The sequence below is a fragment of the Salmo salar genome, chromosome 06 (assembly GCF_965601325.2).
Source record: "Salmo salar chromosome 06, fSalSal1, whole genome shotgun sequence".
Lineage (NCBI taxonomy): Eukaryota > Metazoa > Chordata > Actinopteri > Salmoniformes > Salmonidae > Salmo > Salmo salar.
The window spans coordinates 7,420,236-7,430,000 of record NC_138296.1 but is presented as its reverse complement, the minus strand read 5'-3'; the positions used below and the strand labels follow the sequence as shown (position 1 = coordinate 7,430,000).

The following is a 9,765-nucleotide window of genomic DNA, read 5'->3' as shown; positions in this document are numbered from 1 at the left end:
ACACACACACAGAGAGAGACACACAGAGCAGAGCGTTTGTCTAGAGTATCAAAGTGAACGGTGGCTGTTGTAATGGTGAGACGTTCAGTGTTATCCCTGAACTGTGTTAACCATCATATACCCAGACCTGGAAGGCTGTAAGCAGCAGCAGTATCTCTGATTCAGGTCATTGACAAGCCTTCTCTCTCTCTCTCCTTCCCTCTCCCCCTCTCTCTCATTTTCCTTCTCTCTCTCTCTCCCCCCCTCTCTCCTCCTGCTCCCCCTCGCTCTCTCTCTTTCCCCCCTCTCTCCCTCCTGCCCCCCCTCTCTCTCCCTCTCCTCCTCTCTCTCCCTTTCCCTCTCTCTCCTTCCCTCTCCCCCTCTATCTCGCCCTTTCTCCTTCCCTCTCCCCCTCTCTCTCCCTTTCCTTCTCTCTCTCTCTCTCTCCCTCTCTCCTTCCTGCTCCCCTCTTTCTCTCTCTCTCTCTCCCCCTTTCCTTCTCTTGCTCTCTCCCTTTCCTCCTCTCTCTCTCCTTCTCTCTTCCTCTCTGCCTTTCTCTCTCTCTCCTTTGAAGTTTCTACTCTTAATAATAATAATAATAATATGGCTGATTAGAAGGGTGAAACTTTCTCCCTGGCTGCTGTTTATGTAACTGCAGTAGCACCCTCTTAAAGCTGCAGCACACAGAGAGAGAGAGAGAGACACACAGAGAGAGAGAGGCACAACGTGAGAAATAAACAGACAGAGAGAGAAAGAGAGAGACACACATAGAGAGAGAGACAGAGAGAGAGACACACACACACACACACATAATACACACAACAATAAAACACACCAGCACAACACCATAATAACACCATCACAACACCATCACAACACCAGCACAACACCATAATAACACCATCACAACACCAGCACAACACCATAATAACACCATCACAACACCAGCACAACACCATCACAACACCATCACAACACCAGCACAACACCATAATGACACCATCACAACACCAGCACAACACCAGCACAACACCATAATCACACCATAATAACACCATCACAACACCAGCACAACACCATAATAACACCATCACAACACCAGCACAACACCATCACAACACCATCACAACACCAGCACAACACCATCATAACACCATCACAACACCATCACAATACTAGCACAACACCAGCACAACACCATAATAACACCATCACAACACCAGCACAACACCAGCACAACACCATAATAACACCATCACAACACCATAATAACACCATCACAACACCATCACAACACCAGCACAACACCAGCACAACACTAGCACAACACCAGCACAACACCAGCACAACACCAGCACAACACCAGCACAACACTAGCACAACACCAGCACAACACCATCACAACACCAGCACAACACCATCACACACCATCACAACACCATCACAACACTATCACAACACCATCACAACACCAGCACAACACCATCACAACACCATCACAACACCAGCACAACGCCATCACAACGCCAGCACAACGCCAGCACAACACCATCACAACGCCATCACAACGCCATCACAACGCCAGCACAACGCCACCACAACGCCAGCACAACACCATCACAACACCATCACAACACCAGCACAACACCATCACAACACCAGCACAACACTAGCACAACACCAGCACAACACCAGCACAACACCATCACAACACCATCACAACACCAGCACAACACCATCACAACACCAGCACAACACCAGCACAGCACCATCACAACACCAGCACAACGCCATCACAACGCCAGCACAACACCAGCACAACACCATCACAACACCATCACAACACCAGCACAACACCATCACAACACTGTGTGTGTGTATGTGTGTGTGGGTGTGTGTGTGTATGTTTGTGTATGTGAGTGTGTGTGTGCACGTGTATATGTGCTCGTGTGTGTGCACGTGTATATGTGCTTGTGTGTATGTGTGTATGTATGTGTGTATGTATGTATGTAGGTTGCTAGGACCCTCTCCTACACTGAGCCCAGGGCCAGTGGATTTCATTAAACTGCTGCACATCACCTGTTCCTTATTCTTCATCATATCCCTGACATTTAACACGCCACTCCACTGGTCCTACTAACCCAGGATAACGCACGCACATTCACACACACACACATTCACACATTCACACACACACACACACACACACACACACACACACACACACACACACACACACACACACACACACACACACACACACACACACACACACATTCACACACACACACACACACACACATTCACACACACACACACACACACACACACACACACACACACACACACACACACACCCCACACACACACACACACACACACACACATTCACACACACACACACACACACACACACACATTCACACACACACACACACACACATGCACACACACACACACACACACACACACACACACACACACACACACACAGAGAGAGAGAGAGAAAAATAAAATAACAGAATAAGAACCCTTATACCATCATTATCTCTGTCTCTCTCTCTGTCTGTCTCTCTTTCTTTGTCTCTCTCTCAATTGCAATTCAATGTAATTTAAGGGCTTTATTTACATGGGAAATATATGTTAACATTGCCAAAGCAAGTGAAGTAGATGACAAACAAAAGTGAAATAAACAATAATAATTAACAGTAAACATTGCACTCACAGAAGTTCCAAAATAATAAAGACATTTCAAATGTCATATTATGTCTATATACAGTGTTGTAATGATGTGCAAATAGGAAAATAAATAAACATAAATATTAGGTTGTATTTACAATGGTGTTTGTTCTTCACTGGTTGTCTCTCCCCCTCTCTCTCTCTTTCTTTGTCTCTCTGTTTCGCTTTCTCTTTCTCCCTCTATCTCTAGTTGTCCATGCATCCCCCATCTTTCCCTCTCCTCCTGCCTTCATATCTCTCCCTCTATCTCCTATCATAAATAAAACACTGCCTCTGCAGCCTGTATGGGTGTGTGTGGGTGAGCAACAGGCACATTAATGTGTGTGTATGTGTTCACGCCTGTGTATGTGTGTGTCACGCTGTGTGTGTGTGTGTGTGTGTGTGTGTGTGTGTGTGTGTGTGTGTGTGTGTGTGTGTGTGTGTGTGTGTGTGTGTGTGTGTGTGTGTTCACGCCTGTGTACAGTATGTGTGTGTGCACATGCATGCATGTTTCCACACACAAATGTTTGTGAGTGGGTGAATTCTAAATATTACTGCATTATCCTGGTTCTCTGTCTACCACAGCATTACTACATTACCCTGGTTGCCTGTCTACCACAACATTACAACATTATCATGGTTGTCTACCACAACGTTACTGCATTACTCTGGTTGCCTGTCTACCACAACATTACTGCATTATCCTGGTTATATGGCTACCACAACATTACTGCATTATCCTGGTTGCATGTCTATCACAACATAATTCCATTACCCTGGTTTACTGCATTATCCTGGTTGTATATCTACCACAACAATACTGCATTACCCTGGTTGCCTGTCTATCACAACATTACTTCATTATCCTGGTTGCCTGTTTACCACACCAGTGCTGCATTATCCTGGTTGCCTGTCTAAAACATTACTTCATTATCCTGGTTGCCTGTCTACCACAACATTACTGCATTACCCTGGTTGTCTGTCTACCACAACATTACTTCATTATCCTGGTTTCCTGTCTACCACAACATTAATGCATTATCCTGGTTGTCTGTCTACCACAACATTACTCCATTAGGTTTGGGTTAGGAGGTAAGCTAGTCCTAAATGTTATGTCTATCTAACCTATGTGTGACTAGGGGGAATCTTAATTGTGTTCCTTCTGTCCTCTCGTCATTTCCTTCTCCAACAACATTGGAGGAGAAGGTCAGAGGTCCTGCCCCCTCGGATCATCTCCTCCAATGGGATTTGGTAAAAGAAGCGAGGAGAGAGGACATGAGGACACAAGGAAATACAAGTGAGATTCCTAGGAACTGCAGTCTCCAGTGGTGAGGATACTGCATACTGCCTGCTGTGAATGGTGATGTGGCGCCATCTTTTGGTGAGCAGGGGGATTCACAGCAGAGTGAGGTGGTAGAGGTGAGGAGCAGAGAAAGGCCTGTCCATAGACTCAGATATCAGTCATTTAATAGGATCTCTGTGGGCCTATCCTTGTCTGGCTACTAGCACATACACAGCTAGCTAGCTATTCATATCGGCTACACATGTAGAGCGTATCTTAGTGCCTAGCTGTCCATTCAGAGTGTATCTTATTGTCTAGCTGTCCATTCAGAGTGTATCTTAGTGCCTAGCTGTCCATTCAGAGTGTATCTTAGTGCCTAGCTGTCCATTCAGAGTGTATCTTAGTGCCTAGCTGTCCATTCAGAGTGTATCTTAGTGTCTAGCTGTCCATTCAGAGTGTATCTTAGTGTCTAGCTGTCCATTCAGAGTGTATCTTAGGTGTCTAGCTGTCCATTCAGAGTGTATCTTAGTGTCTAGCTGTCCATTCAGAGTGTATCTTAGTGTCTAGCTGTCCATTCAGAGTGTATCTTAGTGTCTAGCTGTCCATTCAGAGTGTATCTTAGTGTCTAGCTGTCCATTCAGAGTGTATCTTATTGTCTAGCTGTCCATTCAGAGTGTATCTTATTGTCTAGCTGTCCATTCAGAGTGTATCTTATTGTCTAGCTGTCCATTCAGAGTGTATCTTATTGTCTAGCTGTCCATTCAGAGTGTATCTTAGTGTCTAGCTGTCCATTCAGAGTGTATCTTAGTGTCTAGCTGTCCATTCAGAGTGTATCTTATTGTCTAGCTGTCCATTCAGAGTGTATCTTATTGTCTAGCTGTCCATTCAGAGTGTATCTTATTGTCTAGCTGTCCATTCAGAGTGTATCTTAGTGTCTAGCTGTCCATTCAGAGTGTATCTTAGTGTCTAGCTGTCCATTCAGAGTGTATCTTAGTGTCTAGCTGTCCATTCAGAGTGTATCTTAGTGTCTAGCTGTCCCTTCAGAGTGTATCTTAGTGTCTAGCTGTCCCTTCAGAGTGTATCTTAGTGTCTAGCTGTCCATTCAGAGTGTATCTTAGTGTCTAGCTGTCCATTCAGAGTGTATCTTATTGTCTAGCTGTCCATTCAGAGTGTATCTTAGTGTCTAGCTGTCCATTCAGAGTGTATCTTAGTGTCTAGCTGTCCATTCAGAGTGTATCTTAGTGTCTAGCTGTCCATTCAGAGCGTATCTTAGTGTCTAGCTGTCCATTCAGAGCGTATCTTAGTGTCTAGCTGTCCATTCAGAGCGTATCTTAGTGTCTAGCTGTCCATTCAGAGTGTATCTTAGTGTCTAGCTGTCCATTCAGAGTGTATCTTAGTGTCTAGCTGTCCATTCAGAGTGTATCTTAGTGTCTAGCTGTCCATTCAGAGTGTATCTTAGTGTCTAGCTGTCCATTCAGAGTGTATCTTAGTGTCTAGCTGTCCATTCAGAGTGTATCTTAGTGTCTAGCTGTCCATTCAGAGTGTATCTTATTGTCTAGCTGTCCATTCAGAGTGTATCTTAGTGTCTAGCTGTCCATTCAGAGTGTATCTTAGTGTCTAGCTGTCCATTCAGAGTGTATCTTAGTGTCTAGCTGTCCATTCAGAGTGTATCTTAGTGTCTAGCTGTCCATTCAGAGTGTATCTTAGTGTCTAGCTGTCCATTCAGAGTGTATCTTATTGTCTAGCTGTCCATTCAGAGTGTATCTTAGTGTCTAGCTGTCCATTCAGAGTGTATCTTATTGTCTAGCTGTCCATTCAGAGTGTATCTTATTGTCTAGCTGTCCATTCAGAGTGTATCTTAGTGTCTAGCTGTCCATTCAGAGTGTATCTTATTGTCATGGACAGTGTTGGGGCAGAGAATTTCCCTCAGGACCACGGACAGCTCCCATTATGAGAGAGTTAGGACAGAGAATATACTTCAGGACCACGGACAGCTCCCATTAGAACAGAGTTCAGACAGAGAAGACCTACTGAGGAGTACAGACAGCTCCAATATATCTCTGTAACAGAGAAGCTATGAGCATAAAAACACCACAATGCAACATTCTAGTCCCTGTTTCTCTCTCTCTCGCGCTAAACACAATATATCAAGTTTCTGATCAGAACAATATCTCTCCCTCTCCATCTCTGTTTTCCTCCTCTGGCTTTGACTTGCCTTTGATTTCAACAGACCCCAAAACCAGGCAGAATAATCACACCCTCTATAATCACAGAGCAGGGAACATGAGTCTCAAGCAGGATTCAGTACTGATGAGATGGAGGAGGAGGAAGAGGAAGATGAAGAGGCGGAGGAAGAGGAAGAGGAGGATGAGAAAGGAGGAGAGAAGATGGAGGAGGAGAAAAATAAGGAGGAGGAGGATGAGAAAGGAGGAGAGAAGATGATAGAGGAGGAGGAGGATGACAAGGAGGAGGAGGATGACAAGGAGGAGGAGGATGACGAGGAGGAGGAGAAGGAAGAGAGAACCCAGAGGAATATGTTTTCAGTATCTCTACATCACAACCCTAACCTTCAGACTTCTACAAAGTTTCAAACTCTTTATCTTCTCTTTTCTTTCTGTCAGAGCCTCAGTAAACGTACAACACCTTCACTTTAAGGAGTTATCAAAGGTGAAAAAAAGACAGAGAAATATACAAACTAAGAAAGAGAAAGACAGAGATAAAATGCTGTTGGTTAAACACACGGAGAAAAAGTGTTAGTTGAATCCAGGAAGTTAAATGTCCAGTCTGTAGTATCGGATGTATATATTTTATCCTCCATCATCACTTCTGTCCTCTCCTTTCATCTCCTGCTGCTGCATTTATCCTCCATCATCTCTTCTGTCCTCTCCTTTAATCTCCTGCTGCTGCACTTATCCTCCATCATCTCTTCTGTCCTCTCCTTTAATCTCCTGCTGCTGCACTTATCCTCCATAATCTCTTCTGTCCTCTCCTTTAATCTCCTGCTGCCTCACTTATCCTCCATCATCTCTTCTGTCCTCTCCTTTAATCTCCTGCTGCTGCACTTATCCTCCATAATCTCTTCTGTCCTCTCCTTTAATCTCCTGCTGCCTCACTTGTCCTCCATCATCTCTTCTGTCCTCTCCTTTAATCTCCTGCTGCTGCACTTATCCTCCATCATCTCTTCTGTCCTCTCCTTTAATCTCCTGCTGCTGCACTTATCCTCCATCATCTCTTCTGTCCTCTCCTTTAATCTCCTGCTGCCTCACTTGTCCTCCATCATCTCTTCTGTCCTCTCCTTTAATCTCCTGCTGCCTCACTTATCCTCCATCATCTCTTCTGTCCTCTCCTTTACTCTCCTGCTGCCTCACTTGTCCTTCATCATCTCTTCTGTCCTCTCCTTTAATCTCACCTGCGGAGAAGAGCTAGGCTTTCTTTTCAATTCGCTACATTTTGTCAATTAGCAGGGCTGGTTTTTAAACCAAAACTTGTTTTAATAACAGCCACACAGATTGTTACAGTGTTATGTAAGCACACACTCACATTATCCTTTAAATCCTACACACACCACGGCTATTCACCACTCCACTGCGTGTGTGTGTGTGTGTGTGTGTGTGTGTGTGTGTGTGTGTGTGTGTGTGTGTGTGTGTGTGTGTGTGTGTGTGTGTGTGTGTGTGTGTGTGTGTGTGTGTGTGTGTGTGTGTGTGTGTGTGTGTGTGTAAGCTCCTCTAGTTCTACCTGATTTGGTCGGCTGCCTTGCAGACAGCTGTGGAGGAGGAGTGGAGCGAGGGAGTGGAGATGAAAAAGAAAGAGAGAAAGGTAGAACATCCGTCTGTTACTCACCGAGACACTGTCCTTATTTAAACAGATGCTACTGTCACTGCTGGAACTCTGAGAGACAGGGAGAGAGGGAATGAGAGAGAGAGACAGAGAAGGATAGGGGGCATTAGAAAACAGGTAAAGCAGTAGAGAGCTATCATGCTGGCAGAGAGATTGTTGTGTTGAGTGTTGACAGTAGTAATTCAGGTGTGTACATGACAGTACACTCTTGATTGGTTTATTACTTAGTGTAAATGTTGTGGACTTATCAGTTCACCGACCCATTCACCAACACACACACACACACACACACACACACAGAGAGAGATCTTCTAATATCTTAATTAGAATATGGTCTAAGGTATCACTTACTACTGTATAATAGCTGATTGTTTGAGCAGGGTTACAGTGAAGACATGTTAACACAGAGAACACTGCTCTCAATATTGGAGAGAGAAAGAACACTTTACTGACGTGATGACTTTACTGACGTGATGACTTTACTGACGTGATGACTTTACTGACGTGATGACTTTACTGACGAGGTGACTTTACTGACGTGATGACTTTACTGACGTTGTGACTACTGATTCTCTCTCTGTCTCACTCTCCCTCCCCCTCTCCCTCTCCCCCCCCCCCTCTCTCTCCCCCCCCCTCATCATGTGATCATAGCAGTGTGTTAGACTAGGAGGAGGTCTGTACATGATGACAGCATAGGAGCAGGTTGTGGGGTTCTGACAGGACCTGTTGGCCAAGATACACTGTTACTCAACACACACACTCAAACCCGCTCTGTCTGCCACACACTCCTACAGGGGACTATACACAGTGTGGTAGGAGATGACGTCAGCTGGTTCCTTCCTTCACCAAGTCAAGGCCTGGTTTCCCCGGACACAGATCAAGTCTAGTCCTGGATTACAACACACTTTCAATGAGATTTTTTTTAAATCTCATTGATCTGTGTCCGGGAAACTGCCCCTACATGTTTCGAGAAATACAACATTTATTGGGCTTTGAAAGAAGGGTTCATCCCTTTAGGTTTGGTCAACAAATGGTTTAATCTAATGATCACTATAATACAACCACCAGAATGTCCATGTAACTTCCTGTTGTATTAGTCCATCAGTTTGATGATACTGTAGACTCAGCCACTGGGGTTCAAATCAGTTTGATGATACTGTAGACTCAGCCACTGGGGTTCAAAACAGTTTGATGATACTGTAGACTCAGCCACTGGGGTTCAAATCAGTTTGATGATACTGTAGACTCAGCCACTGGGGTTCAAATCAGTTTGATGATACTGTAGACTCAGCCACTGGGGTTCAAATCAGTTTGATGATACTGTAGACTCAGCCACTGGGGTTCAAATCAGTTTGATGATACTGTAGACTCAGCCACTGGGGTTCAAATCAGTTTGATGATACTGTAGACTCAGCCACTGGGGTTCAAATCAATCGTTCCACAGATTGGATCTAGTCCACAGCACAAGTGATTCAAACTGCTCTAAGTTACTCTGGTAATAACCTCGTCCCCAGCCTCAGTAGCCTCCGCATATAGAGCCTGGTAACACCGTGCAGTGGGACTTCAAAATGGGCGCGGTTTAAAATTGAGGTGGGAGAGAGAGAGACTGTTAAAACTATATTAAGTGGAAAAATTCAGAAAATTGTCAATTAAAATAATTGTTCTATCACGGCGGCCATATTATTTTTGGCCCAATTGAATCATATGAAGTTCATATGTGAAAACTACAGTATTTGTTAGATGCATACTTTCCCATTTCCTAAACTCACTTCCTTCTTTAGCCCATCACCTGCGCTGGTCGCGCTTTGGTGGTGCTAGATGGTGATGGCACGAGCAATAAGACAATTCAAAACGGCGGTTGTTTTCACCGCCATAGACTGCAACTCAATTCCCATTCTGAGGCATTCTGAAACCAGTCATCTGGACAGAGAGAGAGAGACTACTCTGAC

The 9,765-nt window shown here is 44.6% G+C and overlaps 1 protein-coding gene across 1 annotated transcript in view; it reads right to left on the bottom strand.

Annotated features, from left to right (window-relative positions):
* The window catches only part of LOC106594842 (RNA binding protein fox-1 homolog 1), a 743,212-nt gene extending 735,341 nt beyond the window's left edge, over positions 1 to 7,871 (bottom strand). Inside the window, exon 1 of the mRNA XM_082976289.1 lies at positions 7,820 to 7,871. The gene's annotated coding sequence lies outside the window, so the exon portion shown is untranslated. The remainder of the gene's footprint in view (positions 1 to 7,819) is intronic.
* Positions 7,872 to 9,765: the final 1,894 nt, after the last annotated feature.